General features: G+C 45.8%; 1 protein-coding gene across 4 annotated transcripts in view; it reads left to right on the forward strand.

Annotated features, from left to right (window-relative positions):
* Positions 1-18,614, forward strand: part of LOC124783694 (regulator of G-protein signaling loco) — a 243,733-nt gene that overhangs the window by 95,177 nt on the left and 129,942 nt on the right. The window lies entirely within an intron of this gene.

Here is an 18,614-nt window from a genome sequence, read left to right on the forward strand (position 1 = left end):
CCCTACGTTTCAGCAGGATAATGCACGATCGCATATTGCAGGTCCTGTACGGGCCTTTCTGAATACAGAACATGTTCGACTGCTGCCCTGGCTAACACATTCTCCAGATCTCTCACCAATTGAAAACGTTTGGTCAATGGTGGCCGAGCAACTGGCTCGTCACAATACGCCAGTCACTACTCTTAATGAACTGTGGTATCGTGTTGAAGCTGCATGGGCAGCTGTACCTGTACACGCCATCCAAGCTCTGTTTGACTCAATTCCCAGTCGTATCAAGGCCGTTTTACGGCCAGAGGTGGTGGTTCTGGTTACTGATTTCTCAGGATCTATGCACCCAGATTGCATGAAAATGTAATCACATGTCAGGTCTAGTACAATATATTTGTCCAATGAATACCCATTTATCATCTGCATTTCTTCTTGGTGTTTCTATTTTAATGGCCAGTAGTGTAGTACTACTACTACTACTACTACTACTACTACTACTACTACGTCGACTACGCAATCCGCAGTCGGTCTTCCGCCTCGCCAGTCAGCCTCCTTCTTCGACCCATGTATTCCTGCAAGTCCCATCGTACTCACGTCCTCTGTGATGCCGTCAGTCCGTCTCAGCCGTGCTTTTCTCCTCGCTCTGCTACCTCTGATGCAATCATCCTGCACCTGCCTGGTGATCTGGCCTTCTCGACGCATTACGTGCCCTTACCAATTGAGTCTCCTCCCTTCAGTCACTGCTGCAATGCCCAGCGATTTGTACAGCCCCCGCAGCTCTCGGGCATATGGTAGGATCGGAATTTGATGTCCAGTTAGTGCAGAATACGCCTAATACAGTCAGCAGTACATGTCTGTTCCAAGTTTATTTCAACAGAGCGTGCAAATTTACTTTATCCTGCACATACAAACACGTAATATTCGCGAATGGCCCGTACAACCGGGCGGCTTCTCTCTCTCCAAGCGTCAAGCCTTGTTGCTTTGAGGTTTGGTGTTGGGAAGCCCTTCAAACGGTCATTAAGATTTCTTGTCTTCAGGTCATCCCTTTGTGTGCGTTCCTCACCGTGTGAATCTGCAATAAATGATGTAATCATAATATATAGTCCGTAAGGTACTATACAGTGCACGGATGAGTGTGCATCGTACCTACGTTATGATTTCTTTTCCATCCCACTCGCGTATTGGGCCAGATAGAAAAGACACTCTACATGTCTCGGTACGAATCCTAATCTCATCGTATTTTCATGATCCCTATGCGCGATATACGATGGCGGCAGCATAATGATTGCATAGTCTTCTTCGAATACGGGTTCTCTACATTTACGCAATAGGTTTCGCGAGAATGACATCGTCTCTCTGTCAAGAATTCTGATTTAAGTTTCCCGAGTATTTGTGTTACTCTTTCAGAAGGGCTATACTACCCTATTTACAATCCTTGGAGCGCGTCTCCGAATTTGTTCTGTCTGTTCTCATGTCTACTTTATTTAAGAGATACAATCGCTGGAACAGTATTCTAGTCCGGTCGCACTAGCGTCTCGTATGCGTTTTCATTTACAGATGTAGCGCATTTTTCCCAGAACCCTTCCAGCAACGTAATACCGAGTTTACATTATCGTCCCATTTAATATCGCATCTTAGTATTACCAATACAAGCACTGTCTGATCAAAGGTATCCGGACATCTAGTACTGAACATTAATATAGGGCGTGTCCTTCGCCTTCCTGACGCCTTGAACTCTGACAGGGACGAGTCAATCAGGTGTCTGCTTGTCTGTGGAGGAATGGCGCCCCATTCTTCCTGAAGAGCCGAGACGAAGGAGGTAATGATGTTGGACGGTGGAGTCTAGAGCGAAATGGACGTTCTAACTCATCTCCAAAGCGTTCCCTTCCGTTCAGGTAGACTTTCTGGACAGGACAGTCCACATCAGGAATGTTATTGCCCCAAACCATTGCCCCGCAGATGCTGCGTTATGGTAGCGTGCAGTGTCAAGTAGATAGGAGGGTCGAATGAAAGGTAATGCCTCCACCTTCGTTAATTGGGTTTGGATGGGAATATTTTAATAAATCAAACGCAGAAATTATCCTTACAATGTGATCTTTAATTACCAGTAATCACTTTTCCACATAATCACCAGCCAATTGGATACATTTCCGCCAACGATGAACAAGTTTTCTGAAGCCATGACGGAAGAAGTCGACACTCTTTTTCCGCAACCACAGTCTCACAGTCGCTCAACGTCTTCATCAGAAGTATAATGATGTCCCCGCAGATCGTCTTTCATTATCGGGAACAGATGGAAGTCAGTCGGTGCTAATTTGGACTGTATGGAGGATGCCGTACTGTGGTGAGATTCAGTCTCTGAAGTTCTGCTGTGGTGGCACGTGAAGTGCGTGGTTTGGCATTGTCATGCTGCAGGAAGCATTTTCCTTTTCGTTTCGGAGTTCGCAGCGTGTGATGTAACGCTCAGAATTTATTATTGTTCCACGATCAAGGAAATCAACATGGATAACACCACATCTGCGTCCCAGTTCACTGTGGTCATGATTTTTCCAGCTGAGGGCTGCGTCTTGTATTTCTTTTTCTGGGGCTAGTCTTTGTGTCGATATTCCATAGACTAACGTTTCGTCTTCGGGTCATAATGGTGGTCTCCTGTCACAGTTGGATGTAGAATGGTGTCACATTCGTTCTCGTAACGCGAGAGGAGTTACTGGCAAATCTCAAGTGTGTGCACTTTCATTTCAGGAGTCAGTGTCTGGGGTACCCATCGTGCACAGATCTTCCGATAGCCAAGCAAAGCAATAATGTGACTCATACGTTCTTGTGAAATGCCGATTGTGCTTGCAGTTTCTATCTGAGTGCTGCGACGATCGTCCTGAATCAATCTGTCAACATTTTGCTTGTGAGACCCGGTGCTTGCTATCACAGGACGTCCAACTCTTTGTTTGTCCCGCAGGTCGGGTGTTCGCGCCTCAACATCTTTAAACTTACTCGCCCAACGACGCACAGTACTCACATCAACATAATCACCATAAACTGCTTTCATTCTCTGATGAATCTCCTGTGGGGTGACACCTTCTGCTGTCAAGAATTCAATGACTGCACGTTGCTTAAATCGCATTGACCGACCGTCTGCGTGGGGTTCCGTACTTCACACTGCTACAGCACAACCGTTCAATTCTAAGTCTTCCCGCCAACTGGAGCTGTAGAAAAGAGGCTACGGAACGGGCCAGTACCTGCCACATACTAATGCTGCCAAGTGTTGAAGAGTTACGAAGGTGGAGGCATTACTTTTCAGTCATCCCTTGTACAAGGAATTATCGTCTCCGAACTGTAGCTCTACTGTATACAGTACACAGTGCTGTAAAATGTGTTCATGTCTTTCCGCATGTAGCGTTTTCTTAAGCGCAATAAGGAGACGACATCGTAACCACGAAAGGCACCCGCACTCCGTAACACCAACTCCTCCGCGCTTCATTGTTGGCACTACACATGATGGCTGGTAGCTTTCTCCAGAAATTCGCGTAATTCGAACCTTTGTGTGGGATTGCCACAGAGTATAGCATGATTCGTCAGTGTGGTTTGTGTTATATAGAAATCTCACAGCTGTGGCCACCCTGCTCAGCTTGCCTCACCAAGCGGCGGCTTATGTCACTTAGGCCCTAAATCGGCGCTTGTAATGGGTTTGTTTCTCAGGTGGCATCCAATGACTGAACCCCGTTCCAATTCTCTGATCTCTCCTGGCCAAACCAATTTACTGTTACTGCTTCTCTGCGCCTCCTTTTATAGTGGCGGCTCCACCTCTCGTGACAGGTAGTGGTCAACTTCACATTATATGGGGCTGTCCGGATACTTTTGATCAGATACCTTACTTACACGGTGTGACATGTTAAATTTGTTCGCTACTGATCTTTTAATCATATAGTATCGGCTTCTTTCTCTTCGCTGTACGCATTCTCTCACGTTTATCCACATTTAAAGGGATGAGCCATTCACTACACAATCAAATGTAAAATATGTTTTGCTTGAGGCTTTCCCGTCGGACTAGTTGTAAATATGGTTGTGGGGCGAGACATAGGATGTCGTCGTGAAATTTCTACAGTATTTCGTCGGCGCATCTAACTGACATCTTCAGGTGCGGCGAACACACAGCGGAGGTTGTGACCGAAGGCTCCTGTTTATGGAAGACTCCTAATTATGACAGTCTGAGAAGAAACTGCGCTGGAGTGAACGCGCCAAATTCGGTGACAAACACCATATCTGCGCTATTGGGCACCAAATTTGGTGCATTCACGCCTGTGGAGTTTCTTCTCAGACTGTCATAAATAGGTTTCGGTCACAGCCTCACCAGAGTATTCGCCTCACCTGAATGGATCAGTTGCGCCGATGAAATACTGTATGTAGAAATTTCACGAAGACATCCGAGCACCATATTTGCAAATGTAAAGTAGTTGTTAACCGAGCTTGGGTCGGGAGCAGCACTGCTACCTGTGGCCAGGTGAGCGACACACTGGAGCCGAGCTGCAGCCTGCTGCGGGACGAGTAGCAGACAGGCGGCAGCGAGTTCCTTTGTTAGAGCAAAGACGCGCAGTGCAGCGCAGCGCAGCTGGCGGCGGACGCGGACGGTTTGCGCAAGGCGCGCCGCGCGCCTGCACCTGATTGTCTGCCGTGGCGGGCGGGGCGTGCCCCACAGGCCCGGTTCCGGCGCGGCCCCGCCGCGTCCGGCCGCCGCGCTGGCGGAGGCGCAGATGCGCCACTAGCTGCGGTGCGCTCGCGTACTGCGACCCTAGAGCGAAAATATGCGAAATAGGATTTACAGAAGAGAAAGCGAAGGAACGAACATCGGAAATACGGGAAGCATTGAATTAAAATTTGTGCCACATCCGGGACTTGAACCTGGATCTGCTGCTTACTAGGCAGATGCGCTAACCACTACAACTACTTTAGCATTGTGGCTATCACAGCTGCACAGACCAGCGTAGTCCAGTGGCCTCACGAACTTCAGTTCACACCTTGCGCCCGTTTTCCCTTTTTTTAATGGTCAGTATTGTCAAGGCTCTCCGACACTGGAATAGCGCCCCGGCTTTGTACGCGCCCCAGCTTTGTACGTGAAGGAGAAATCGTGCTTGTACCTCAGGCACAGGTGATATTTTAGCAGAGCGATGTAAGAAGGGGAAAATGGGCTGAATGTGTGAATTGAAGTTCTCGTTGGGAAGGGCAATGGACTAGGGTAATCTGTGTAGTTGTGGTACCCACAATGTGTTGCGGTTACCACATCTGCCTAGTAAGCAGGAGACCCGGGTTCAAGTCGCAGCTGCGGCAAAAATTTTAATTCATTGCTTCAGCTTCTGCTCTTATCGAAGACAAAGTTGGAGTCTCATATGTCACCAGGAAAATGTAATTCCGTCAGACCAACAGGACATTGTAGCATGTTATGTATATTATTTTTTAACACTAACGTTGTAGCAATAAAACTGATTAACTTATATTGCGTCCAACGTATTATAGTCGCAAAGGAGAACAGAAGCTTACAACTTGGCGTAGGTAATGAAAAATTAGGTGTCGTAATTTGTATGAAAACATGAAATGCGTGGACACAGTCCACGTACCACTGAATTGTAGCCCCGGTTTTCCTTTATCATTGATCCTGAACAATGCACGTAGCGGTTGCTTATAATTAAAGAGCAGCTACTCAGAGGGGTCCAGTGTATGCTGTAATTATTGTACGGCAGCGAAACTTGGTAGATACGCTAATGTCTTAACGTGCAACCGATGTACCTTCGAATAAAATTAGTTCAAGTTTTGGCCTCCAGGTGCAAACCTGGCGCTGCACAGCGCCTCATCGACCGAAACATGCACTTGTTCGTCCGAAGCAAATCGACGTCCACGAATGTCTTTCTGCAGAGGGAGCCCACATGTTGCCAAGGATGTTTCGACCAAGCTCTAGAAGTTTCGCTGCGAAGCCCTTACACATCTTCCGTGCAGTCTCGATCTCTCCCCATGCGATTCCATGTTTTTCCAGCCCGAAGAAAGACATTCATGGCCATCGATTCTCTTCACTCGAAAGTTTGTACCCGTGCGTACAGTCATACGTTCTTTAGGCAACCGCAAAAAATTTTTGCACAAAGGCGCTGACCGTCTCGTTTCGCAGTGGGATAAATACAGGGTGGCTTTTTCCACCGTGTAGAAACTACAGGGATTGATCGATGACAGGATACGGAACAAAAAAAGGTCTAATGAACTTAGGTCCGGTAATGCATGGTGTCCATGCTATAAACCATTTATTCAATCCTGCTTTGTTACAGAGACTGCAATCTAGTACGCGCTGTACCATGCAGCAACAGTTACAGTATATTCTGAAAATGATTTCCTTGTGTCTCAACACATGCGTGTACGCGCCGTAGCATGTTCCGTCTCTCACGTTCACATCGGCCAGGCTGCATACGAACAGTGCCGAAGGCAGCATGAATACCCTGCTCCAGTGTCTCCACATCTGGAATGGGCTGTGGATACACGATACTTTTGAGTTGGCCCCATAGCCAGAAATCGCGTGGGCTGACATCCAGTTAACGAGCAGGCCATGCAACTGGACCCTCTCGTCCGATCCATCGACCAGGGAAGACACGATTGAGATGCGTCCGGACGTTATGGCGAAGTGGGCTGGAGCACCATCATTTAGCAGCCACATAACCCATCGAATCATCAATGGCACTTCACCCAGTAGGAGAGGTGAATCAAGAAGCGCCGATGGTTCCGGCTTGTTAGACGACGTGGAAGGAAGACTAGTCTCAAAATATCGTCGCCAGTTATCACGGCCCACACATTCCGGCTGCACAGATGCTGATGATTCGCTATCGCCATACCATAGGGGTTCTGCTTACTACGCCACAGATGACTTTTATTAAAGTTGAACTTACGACTGCGCGTAAAGGTGGCCTCATCTGTGAATAGGTGGATGACGCAAATCCCGGAACCGTGGAAACCAGTTACAGAACTGCTCTTGATGTGAAACGTGTGTCGCTAGTAAGCCCTGCACACGCCGTAACTCATAAGGGTAGTAACAGTTGTCATGGAGAATATTCCACACGGTCGTTTGGCTTACCCTGTACTGACGAGCCAATTGCCTGGTACTGACACGGCGGTCGCCTTTCACATTTTCTTCCAAATCTGATGCCCGGATATTTCGTGTACGTCCTTCCTGATTTCCTGTTTCGGACAAACGGCGAAACACTGTTGCAAACACTGAAAGCTGTGCGTGTTGTCGGCGGGGATAAGTGTCCTTATACAACCTTGCAGCTCGTCGCACGTTGCCATTTGTGTTTCTGTAAGTAAACACCATGTCAGCAAGCTCTCGATTCGGATACGGAACCATTGTGTACAACGCTGTGTCACATCCACTACAAGGTGATTCAGCAAGAGAAGTGAATGGGACACAACATTACCAACTACTATGGCAGGAGAGGGCACTAGGCCATGACGTTTGAGGAACACTACCACCCTCTAGGAGGAAACCATGCATACTGAAACCATGGCTGCGTGGTACAGAGCGTATTATACCGCAGTCTGTGTAACAAAGTATGGCTGAATAAAGGGTGGTCTCAAGCATGGAAACACGTTCATTAGACCTTTTTTGTTCCGTAACCTCTCATAGATCAATCCCTAGAGTTTGTACACGGTGGAAAAAATCACCCTGTGTATCAACAGTTACGGTGATTGCTTTTGGAGTAAAAAAACGTTTATTTACTTCCTAGCCATCTACCTCGTTTTCATTTGACTGCCCCTTATATATTTTTTTTGTCAGCAACATTACAGTCTCTTCGGACCACTGCATCGCTCGTGCACATCGTGTCAACAACATCAAAAGTATAGAAGATAGGAAAAAAAAACTTCCTGTGGCTGCTAGCGCCGAAGCTTAGGGGACTCTAATTTCCTTTAATGATTCACTGATAAACGGACAGCTGGCGGAACACTAACGAGCAAATGCTAATGCGAACCAAACAGCGAATGCTAGCTTTTACATAATGGAGAATCCTCGTTCGCTGTTGCACGTTCACGTGTGATCGCTTCGATGTAAAAAGAGGTTTTATGGAGAGCATAAACAACGTCGTCGGACAAAATATTTGTCGCCTCTTTAAAGGGGGACACTGATCGCTTTGGAACGCTGTCGCTAGTGCATAACTTGATGCTAGGCGGTCTCGTGGCCGCCTACAACTGCCTTAACTCACGGCGCAGTAAGATGGGTCGATGTGGGGGCGTGACAGAAGGCAGAAAGCAACTGTGGTCTTCGGACGTTCCCAGGACCACACCGTGAGTCAAGTCGTCCAATTTGTTGATGCATCAACGCATATTGTCCATCTTGTAGACAAGGAATGGTGTACTGTTCGCAGCCCTATAACACTGCGAAAATACACTAGTCATAAAAAGTTCCTAGACGACTGTCGTATTCAGACTAGAAAGGAACTGCTGCTGGTAGTTAATGCAGGTCCATCCCAAAACCAGCTGCCGAACGGACATTGAACTGGGAACTACATGCGATGGACATTTGGAGTCGGACATGGCTCACAGCAGCACGTCTTCGAGGGTATAACAATGCAATTACCTCCGTTCAGTGCGACGACTTTACGCCGCCTTACTGGGAAGGCCTATACGCCCGTATGGTGCCGTTTTAGTTTTCGACGTCGGAGCCATCATCTTGCTGCATCAATAAGCTCCCTATCATCCACGTACTGCTTCCCTTCATTGGTCCTAACAGATGGAAATTGGATGATGCAAGATCGGGGCTGTAGGGTGGATGAGAAAGAAAAGTCTAATGAAGTTTTGTGAGCTCCTGTTGGGTGCGCAGACTTGATTGAGGCCTTGTGTTGTTATGTAGAAGGAGAAGTTCGTTTGCATTTTTGTGGCGACGAACACACTGAAGTTATTTGTTCAATTTCCTGAGGCTAGCACAATACACTTCACTTCATGGAGTGCCGCTTTGCTTCCAGTTAAGTATAATGAACCCACGTTTCATTGCCTGTGAAGGTGTGTGAAGGTGTTTGACAAAAATTGTCACAATCGGCCTCGTAACGCGTAAGCAATTCTGCACAGATGGTCCTTCTTTGCTCTTTATGGTCTTCTGTTAGGCGGAGAAAAGTACCACAATTGGTAAACTAGTGTTTCAGCACTACCAATAGAGACGTCCAATTGAGCAGCGAGGTTTTCGACTGGGATTCCTCGATCACCTGGAATGAGTGTGTCCGCACGTTCCAACATTGCAGGAGACGCAGCTGTGTGCGGGAGATCTGAGAGATTTATGCGACCTTGTTGCGATGATGACAGACGCCTCGCTCAACGACTCTACCGTGCTTTTATTCACTGCCAGGTCTCCGTAGACGTTCTGCGAACGCCTTTGATTATCTTCGATGCTCTGGTTTTCCACCAAAAGACATTTAATGAGAGCTTTCTGCTAGGAACGCACTCTGTTACAGAGGCCATTTTGAAAGTTATGTACAGCGGCCGCCACGTATGGGAACTTCATGAAACTATTGGGCCTGATGTCGGAATATTCCACGATATCCCACAACCCAATTTTCTCAACCGAAACTGGCCGAGATAAAAAATGTGTTGCATTACTCATTGAACGCCCCCTTGTAGCTGTCTACATTCCCTCTGACGAGTTTTGCCCTTTCCTCTATATCTTCTTGATGACTCTGCATTGGACCCGCTTGTCCTCCAAGATGACGACAGCGACAGCCGTGTTGACAGTGCTGCACGCATACATTCCTGGTTTGCGAACGTTCAGGCAAACAGCATCTCGACGTTCAATTTAGATTCCGTAGGAAATGTTTGGGACCATTTTAAACAACGGGTGAAACGCAACGATCAGCATCCCCGCAATTTTGTTGCTGTATAGTGTATAGCATCTGATCATCATCGGTTGGCTACAGCGGGATGTGGCACTGCTTTAGGAACTTATAGACTATTTTACTCGCCTAATTCAGCACGTAATCAAGGGTAGAGCCGGTGTTACACAATATTAACGTGACATCTCCTGAGCGTAACTCTTTTTTCCGGTGTACTTAATTGTAACATCTTGGTACAATTTGTAAACAGTCAGTGTGTAAGCTAACATGTAAAGCTGTCGAGGAAAATATGCTACGCAGATCCATAGGACTACAGAAATCTAAGTGGTTTTCTTGCAGGGTTTCTGCCTAACTAAAACCGAAGCTGTCTCCTGAATTTCAAGCAGAGTCTCCGAATCGCGTCGTTGTTGAAGGGTTAAAGTTTAGTAACTGATTACGTGGTGTGAATTTATTTGTAGCTTAAAGGACGCTTCCATCTAGTGTTTCGTAAGTGTAACCTGATCACTGATGCTCAAGTGGTACACATAACGACTCAAACTATTTTAGTGCGGTTTTTTGTGTGAGGCGGTCGACAAAGCAACGAGCGTTTTCCGGTACTGTCAACTTCCTATTTACCTGTACACTGGATGTGTCTCGTAAGAACTGTCGGGCGCATTTTTTTCTATTTTCGCAAATTCGTTTATGGTATGTGTAGATGACGTCAGCCCTAATAAACACTGCTTATTTCGCATTTCATACGACTCTCTGTGTCCAAAGAAAACGAAGGTTTATTTTTCGTTACATACAGTTTGTTTTTGAAGTGGAATTGTATGTGATCTAGTAGTACACCGCCCCCAAAGTAATCTAGTGCGTTATTCAGTCTAACAATGTCTGAACCAGGGACAGCAAACCACGATAAATAGCCAGTAGTCGAGCAGCGCCTGAGTAACGTTACTGTGTGGCGTTATAGCAGACACGTAGTGCAGTGGGACCCGACATTCAAGTTGTGGCAAGTCGAGTAAGGAAGAGGTGGCGAACAAATCTTAGCCGAACTTTGCCTGTTGTTATGGATTGATTTAGAGTGTGGCGGAGCCCGTGCCACTAAGCCATAGCTTTAGTACATTTCAGAGCAGTGTCGCTTTCAAGACATTTTCGCAGGAAGGCTTGTTGTTTCATTCTCCATACCCCTAAGACGATATTATCTATTTTAGTGTACTGTTCTTTTAAAGAACAGCCGTCTCGAGCGTCCTGTAACACTCTCCACATTGGTAAACATTTGTTGCTCACACTGCCGTCATCTACTGTGAAACTGATGTAGCGGTCAACAATGCTGTTGCCAACACCTGTTTGTAAGTGATTAATAATGGTAGTGCTCTGCTCACTACTAAATCTGTGTCAGGATGTGAGCGCCGGCGGCTGCCATACTTACGTGTACTGAGTGAAACCGAGCACCAGCGACAAAACTTTGGAAGCTGCTGAGGGACATTTTCTGAGTATTTTGGTACTAGTTCCCTGTGCCCATCTGAAAATATCTTCACAGCATTGCAAATGTCGACGGTATTCGCTGTGTTTCTTGTTGGCAAACAAACTTGACCCATCCGCCGCTGCTGTTGACAGCAGTAATGTCCACTTTACTCTTCGCTTCTGTTCACTGCTGCTGGATTCTGTCTCGAGTTTGTTGTCCGATAGTGCTAGTACGTTAACAGTAATACGCAACGATATGTATAGGTTTACAACAGCTTTGTGTGGCTCAGTTGCCTGGTGCAAGGACGCCACTTCTGCGACTTGCGTGTCCCTAACCTACCCCAGTTACCCAACCGGGGAAAGGGGACGTACAGTTTAACGTGGTCTAGTGGCTAGCGTTGCTGCCTCTGGATCAGAGGGTCCCAGGTTCGGTTCCCGGAAGGGTTGGGGATTTTCTCTGCCCGGGGACTGCGTGTTTGTATTGCCCTCATCATTTCTTCGTCATTCGTGAACGTGGCGATAGTGGACTGCGTAAAGATAGGAACTTTGTACAGGCGCTGATAACCGCGCTTTTGGGCGCCACACAAACCAAACATCGTCATCGAACAGTGAATCGCTTCTGGCAACGCGTCACATCGTTGAGAGGTGATGGTTGTGTTGAAACCAGAGTGAAGAATCGAGACCCGGCAGGGATTAGATCCCGTGATCTCTCGGTTAACAGAGACACGCTCCTGCCCCCTTTTTTCTCTGCATTTGGTCTGGGCGATGTCACATGACGCCTCTTCAAGTTCATCGTTGACTACTTCCGTCATTTATTTATTACGGAGCGTAGGCAGCACTCCCATCGAAGACGCCGAGCTACCGCGCCGGCTACCGCTAGAGCACCAGGCCCGACGGGTTTACTGATGAGATTCCCGATGTGCACCTCTTGTATTGCTTCACTAAATGCAGTGGAGGAGCATCAAAACGACTCTATGCTGAACTTTCCTCGCAACGAAGGCAACCGTATCACAGTAGATTTGCATTGTTGTATTACTCTGTATTTTATGTTACACGCTTCTGTGTTTGTGTATTGGACACTTTTCCACTAGCGTGAAGGTATTTTCAGTGAATCCAAGTAATTGAGATAACAAGCCGAATAAATTATTACTTTGTTACGAGCCACCGAAGACCTTCTGGAAAAGCAGAAAGCGTCCCTGAATAACCTCTGAAATTTTGTCGGAGTTTGGGTTCACCCTGTAATTGAAGATATAATTTGCACTTTACCTGGCTTTCTCTAACGTATCCGATCACTTAAAAATGGCCATAGAGGTAGCTATCACCTAATAGTGAAGATGTGTAGACCTTTGTCTAACAACTACAGCAAAATAAAGGAATAATGGCATCCCGTAATGATTCATTAGTAGTGTTGAATCGAGTCTTTTATTTTCACACGGTTCGAGCGGCTCCTCGCCGTCGGAGGTTCGAGTCCTCCCTTGGGCATGGGTTTGTGTGTTGTCCGTAGCGGAAGTTAAAGTAGTGTGTAAGCCTAGGGACCAATGACCTCAGCAGTTTGGTCACAGAAGAATTTACCACAAATTTCCAAAAATTTTCGCACGCACACACACACACACACACACACACACACACACACACACACACACACGCGCGCGCTGACGGTAAAAAATATCGCAACACCAGGGAGTTGTGCGACATAAACGAAAGTTGGTTGGCATGTTTCGGCATTTGAAAGATGATGCCTGTTCAAATTTTGCGCCAGTCGCATAAGAGTGGTGCTAGTTGCGCCAGGATGAAGGTGCAAATCAGGTTCGCTTTAAATACATGCTGTAACGGTCGTGAGCGTTAGGTATCTTTGAGATCGGACGTGGTGAGATGATGATAGTCAAGAATTTCTCTAAGGGAACGTCATTATCATCACCTCACTGAATTCGAAAAGGGTGTATAACAGGACTACGAGAAGCTCGATGTTCCTTCTGCAGTATTATAGAAAAACTTGGCAGGGATGTGGCCACTGTGCGTGATTGCTAGCAGCGGTATTCACGAGAATGTACGGTCTCAAGGAGATCGGCCTGCGGACGACCACGTTGCAGCAGCGGTTGGGTTCAAATGGTTCTGAGCTCTATGGGACTTAACTGCTGAGGTCATCAGTCCCCTAGAACTTAGAACTACTTAAACCTAACTAACCTAAGGGCATCACACACATCCATACCCGAGGCGGGATTCGAACCTGCGACCGTAGCGGTCGCGCGGTTCCAGACTGTAGCGCCTAGAACCGTTCGGCCACCTCGGCCGGCTAGCGATTGGGAAGACCATCGTATTCGGCGTATGGCTCTGTCGCATCGTACTGTATGTGCAGCAGCAATTTGATCAGCAGTTGGCACCACAGTGACTGTTAGAAATCGGTTGCTTCAAGGACAGCTCCTAGCCAGACGCCGTGTATCGTGCATTCCACTGACCCCAAACCACCGGCATTTGTGACTTCATGGCTTCAAGCGAGAGCTCATTGGAGGGCAGGGTGGAGGTCTGTTACGTTTCGTAATGAAAACTGGATCTGCCTCTGTGCTAGTGATGACCGTGTATTGATTAGGAGGAGGCCAGTTGAGGCTCTGCAACCAGCTTGTCTGCCGATTAGACCACTGGAGATACACCTGTAGGTGTCGTCTGGGGTGGGATTTTATATGACAGCAGGAGCTCTCATGAGCAGCATTCCAGGGGGTTTTTCCCAACAGGGTAATACTCGCCTACATAGCCTTATTGTGACCCAACATACTTTACAGAGGGTCGACTTGTTTGCCTTGGCCCGCTCGATCACCAGATCTGTCTCCAATCGAGCACGTTTGAGACATCATCAGACGACAATTTCAGAGTCATCCACAACCAACATTAAGCGTCCCTGCATTGACCGACCTAGTGCAACAGGCATGGAACGCCCTCTCACCGACTGACATCCGGCACCTGTACTACACGTTTGCATGCACGTTTTTTTGCTTGCGTGCGACATTCTGACCGGTACTGCGGTTATTAATGCACCATCAATTCACTTTTGCCGTAGTTTATCTCGCGCTTTTATTAACCTGAGATGTTGCAATGTCAATGACTTAAATATGTTACCCAGACAGATGTGTTCCCCACTTTTCCATTACTGTTCATTGTTTATTTTGTTGGAGTTGCATCTTTCTGTCAGTGTATTTTCTAAATAATAGCATCCCCTTTTAGTGATGTAGATGAATCGACATGAAGAGACGTACGTTTTCGTATTTGTCTCGCTGTAGTATGGGAAGTAGTTTTGACGATAAACCGTTTCGTGTTTGCAAATGTAAATTAATGCAGGCGAGGACGTTATCTTGGCGTAGGCATTTGCCGTTTTATGGCGCTCTTTTTAATTGCCCGCAATGCTTCCGACGGTTACGGTTGCGGTACTGTAAAGCGTTCCTGCCGCGGACGCGCCCGAGTCCCCCAGCACTGAGGTGAGGTGAGCGGGGTCGAAGATCCAATTACTCGACCGACGGCAGGTACACGTGCGGTCGGAGTCTGTACGGCCTCGAGCGTCGGAGAGACGGCTGGTGCGTATCACCCGTTCCTCCATATAGAGGGCAGTGGCTCGCCTTTATCTCCAGGGCTGTTGCCCACGTCCTCCCGTCACCGCCTTCTTTTATTTCTGTCCGGCCGCGGACATCGGAGATTCCAGGAGTTCATTGGATACAAAGACCACTTTTTCTTGTAAGATGAAGATCTTTAATAAATCTGCCGCGACCTCGGGTAGTGTTACTTAGTGACTCAGCAAGGTAAATTTCCTAGTAGCCGATTTTTAGCGTAACAACCGTCTGTGGGATCGCTGGATATGTCGCCAAGAGGCAGTTGTGCCAGTCAGTCACCAGTGACTCATTTCATCGATGACCTTTAGAGAAACTGTACACGGCATGCAGAACATTATACGTTACACGCAGTTACCTGAAGATGTGCTCTCTGAAGTTTTTAACTTCGTCCAATTTCATAGAAAATTTACTTCCGAATACCAGCTAATTTTTTCTTAGTTTCTTAATTTAAATTGCTCCTTTTTTTCCAAATTATATACCACATCAATAACGTGTCGTCATGCCCTAAGATAACTAAATGTGTTTTCACGACATCTAGATGAACACTTCACTAACTCTCTTACGTGTCCTGTTCGTTCCATTAGACAGCACAATTAATACCATTGTAAGTTGCGCGAAGTTACTGTCGAATCATACGCCTATTCACATCGTGACACCTGGGAAAGCAGCACGCGCACACACCCAGACTCGAGTAGCATTTCCCATGTTCTCTTGCGCCCAAAGACAGGCGTCGTGAAATTCACCATTAGAATGTAGTGTCGGCGGCATGATGTTATGGCGTGTCCTCAGTAACGATGTAAAAATAACATAGGCGTGTATGACAATAACAATTTCTTAAAGCTACTTCTTGTATGATACAAAACAGCTTGAGCAGATAATAAAGCCATGACTAAGTTTAAATCAACGTTGTTGTTGTTGTGGTCTTCAGTCCTGAGACTGGTTTGATGCAGCTCTCCATGCTACTCTATCTTGTGCAAGCTTCTTCATCTCCCAGTACCTACTGCAATCTACATCCTTCTGAATCTGCTTGGTGTATTCATCTCTTGGTCTCCCTCTACGATTTTTACACTCCACGCTGCCCTCCAATACTAAATTGGTGATCCCTTGATGCCTCAGAACATGTCCTACCAACCGATCCCTTCTTCTAGTCAAGTTGTGCCACAAACTTCTCTTCTCCCCAGTCCTATTCAATACCTCCTCATTAGTTATGTGATCTAATCTTCAGCATTCTTCTGTAGCACCATATTTCGAAAGCTTCTATTTTCTTCTTGTCTAAACTATTTATCGTCCTTGTTTCAGTTCCATACATGGCTACACTCCATACAAATACTTTCAGAAACGACTTCCTCATACTTAAATCTGTACTCGATGATAACAAATTTCTCATCTTCAGAAACGCTTTCCTTGCCATTGCCAGTCTACATTTTATACCCTCTCTACTTCGACCATCATCAGTTATTTTACTCGCCAAATAGCAAAACTTCTTTACTACGTTAAGTGTCTCATTTCCTAATCTAATTCCCTCAGCGTCACCCAACTTAATTCGACTACATTCCATTATCCTCGTTTTGCTTTTGTTGATGTTCATCTTATATCCTCCTTTCAAGACACTATCCATTCCGTTCAACTGCTCTTCCAAGTCCTTTTCTGTCTCTGACAGAATTACAACGTCATCTGACAGAATTACAACATCATCGGCGAACCTCAAAGTTTGTATTTCTTCTCCATGGTAATCAATATTGTAAGTGAATTTTGCGATATTCTTCCGTATGTAATATGTGTGTGCGTGTTTTGGTTGGCAGCTCTCTATCTGGGTCTCTTGTAAGCTAATTTCTTTATTTCTGCATAATTAAAGACTCCTGCGTTATGTATAGCTTGTTTACAAATACCAGTGGCGGCATTTCTCGCCGTACATTAGTATTCCTTCTAGGACACTTGCAAGTAAATGGTTGTCGTATTATGTGACCAGTCCATTCCCGTCGTTATGGCTCTGTTATTCTCCTGAATGACCTTTCTTGACCAATTCTTTGCAGGACTCCTGGTTGATGGTATTATCTATACACTTTATCTGTAACAGCTACCTCCACTGCTGTACCTCAAGTGCTTCAAGAGATTTCATTTTATTTTTGCCTGTTGGCCATATTTCAGAGCCACACAGTGCTTCGCTCCAGATGCATGTCGTAACCACCTTTTTCCTCGCTGAAGTATATGTGTTAATATCTACGTTGTCGGGCAAAATATTTTTTTTTCTTTTAGTCACGAACGTTTTTTTGCTTCACTGATTCCTTATGTCTTTTTTATTTCTCCCTACTTCAATCATCTTACTCCTTAAATATTTGTGTGATCATGTTTGTTTTGTTTTCTTTTGTTTCCTCTAATTGTAATGTCTTCTTTTCTGATCTCTATTGGTAAATCGTGACTAAAGCAGGGATCGGTTGATAGGACCCATTCTGAGAAGTCAAGGGGGTCACCAATTTAGTATTGGAGAGAAGTGTGCGGGATAAAAATAGTAGAGTACTGCTGTATTGTGTATACATAATTCTGGGATATTCATCTTTCAGAAATCGAATATTTGAAGTTACATTTTCAGGATTTATTATTTGAAGTGAATTGTATTTGTAATTTGTATGGCTGTATGGTATTTATCCAGAAAATTGCCAAATAAAATAAATACTTTCACTATAATCTATTGGAGGTTTGCTGTGTACACGGGCACATTGTCATGACGTCATACGCCACAGTCATGTTCTTGGCCGCCATTTTTGCAGCTTCTCGAAATAATTTGGTAGGCATACCGTTGTATGTAACATTGTAATCTGTCAGAGACAGTAGAAGACGTGGAAGAGCAGTTAAATGGAATGGACTGTGGCTTGGAAGGAGGGTATAATATGAACATCATTAAAAGCAAAACAAGGATAATGGAATGTAGTTGAATTAAATGAGTTGATGCTGAGGCAATTAGATTAGGAAACGAGACTCTGAAAGTAGTAGATGAGTTTTGCTATTTGGGCAACAAAATAACTGTGATGGCCGAGGTAAAGAGGATATGAAGTGTAGGCTGGCAATGGCAGGAAAAGCGTTTCTGAAGAAGAGAAATGTGTTAACGTTGAGTATCGATTTAAGAGTCAGAAAGTCTTTTCTGAAAGTATTTGTATTGAGAGTAGCCGTGTATAGGAGTGAAACATGGACGACAAGAATAGAATAGAATGTTAAAATGTGTGTGAAATCTTATGGGACTTAACTGCTAAGTTCATCAGTCCCTAAGCTTACACACTACTTAACCTACAGTATCCTAAGAACAAACACAGACACCCATGCCCGAGGGGGACTCGAAGCTCCTCCGGGACCAGCCACACAGTCCATGACTGCAGAACCCTAGACCGCTCGGTAATCCCGCGCGGCAAGAGAATAGAAGCTTTTGAAATGTTCTACTATAGAAGAGTGCTGAAGATTAGATGTGTAGATCACATAACTAATGATGAGGTACTGAATAAAATTGGGTAGAAAAGAAATGTTTTGTACGACTTGACTAAAAGGACACATTCTGAGAAGTCACAGGGGTCACCAATTTAGTATTGGAGAGCAGTGTGCGGGATAAAAATAGTAGAGAGATACGAAGAGATGAAAAAAGTAAGCGGACTGTAAAACGTGTAGGCTGCAATACTTATTCGGAGATGAGTAGGCTCGCACACGATAGAGTAGGATCTGAAGCTGCATCAGCATCAAACCAGTGTTCGGACTGAAGACC

This window comes from Schistocerca piceifrons, chromosome 1 (assembly GCF_021461385.2).
Source record: "Schistocerca piceifrons isolate TAMUIC-IGC-003096 chromosome 1, iqSchPice1.1, whole genome shotgun sequence".
Lineage (NCBI taxonomy): Eukaryota > Metazoa > Arthropoda > Insecta > Orthoptera > Acrididae > Schistocerca > Schistocerca piceifrons.